The sequence below is a fragment of the Octodon degus genome, unplaced genomic scaffold, assembly GCF_000260255.1.
Source record: "Octodon degus isolate 3935 unplaced genomic scaffold, OctDeg1.0 scaffold00427, whole genome shotgun sequence".
Classification (NCBI taxonomy): domain Eukaryota; kingdom Metazoa; phylum Chordata; class Mammalia; order Rodentia; family Octodontidae; genus Octodon; species Octodon degus.
The window spans coordinates 424308-425475 of record NW_004525003.1 but is presented as its reverse complement, the minus strand read 5'-3'; the positions used below and the strand labels follow the sequence as shown (position 1 = coordinate 425475).

Here is a 1168-nt window from a genome sequence, read left to right as displayed (position 1 = left end):
GAAAGATTTGTACTAATAGTATTTGGACAGGATATCTTGTCTGCTTCTTGTACTATGAATAACCACTAAGAAGATAACAATATGCAATATAATTATTGAAACTGTCCTATTAATTGGCTTTGAAACTGTCTCATTGGTGTTTCTCCATAAAATTAATTTTAAAAAGTTATCTGTGAAAAAAATAAAAAATAAAGTTCATCAAATAATCTTCTATGCTATTGAAATTTTGACTGTACAATATTTAGTCTTCTGACAATATCTTACGAGTATTTGTAGATGATCTAAAACATGCATATAATTTTCAAAGAAACTTTTTTCTCTGGCTGAGTCTCCACACATTGGTGCATATAGAGAGCATTCCATTTGGCCCTCGGTATGGCAAATCATGCTGCACTGTACGAGCTGGTGCGACTTCAAGAAGAGCATTGCGGAGCCTCAAGCAACAGAAGGCCGACGCCCAGTACATTGAGGAAGAAGTGGCAAAACTTCTGAAACTAGAGGCACAGCTGGGCCCTGATGAAAGCAAACAGAAGTTTGTGTTCAAAATCCCCAATGGCACAAGAGACTATAGTCCCTGGCACATGGCAGTTAGGGAGAAGGCCTTTGAGGTCATCACCCACTGCTTCAAACACCATGGTACAGAAGTAATTGAACTAAAGGAAACCCTGACCAGAAAGTATAGAGAAGACTCTAAGCTTATCTATGACCTGAAGGGTGGGGAGCTGCTGTCCCTTCCTTATGACCTCACTGTTCCTATTGCTCAGTATTTACCAATGAATAAACTGACCAACATTAAACCCTACCATACAGCAAAGGTGTATCAGCAAGATAACCCAGCCATGACCTGTGGCCTATCCCAGGAATTCTACCAGTGTGATTTTGACATTGCTGGGCAATTTGACCGACCCTATGATCCCTGATTCAGAGTGCGTGAAGATCATGAGCGAGTTCCTGAGTTTGCTTCAGATAGGAGACTTCCTGTTCAAGGTCAAAGACCATCCTAGATGGGATGTTCACAATTTGTGGTGGTCCTGATAGCAAGTTCCATACCATCTGTTCCTCAGTGGACAAGCTGGACAAGATATCCTGGCAGGATGTGAAGAATGAGATGGGGGGAGAGAAGCGCCTTGCACCTGAGGTGGCTGACCACATTGGGGACTATGTCCAG

At 42.0% G+C, this 1168-nt stretch overlaps 1 pseudogene; it reads left to right on the top strand.

Moving 5' to 3' along the window:
- The first annotated feature begins 375 nt into the window (after positions 1-375).
- LOC101572664 overlaps positions 376-1168 on the top strand; it is a 2148-nt pseudogene continuing 1355 nt past the window's right edge.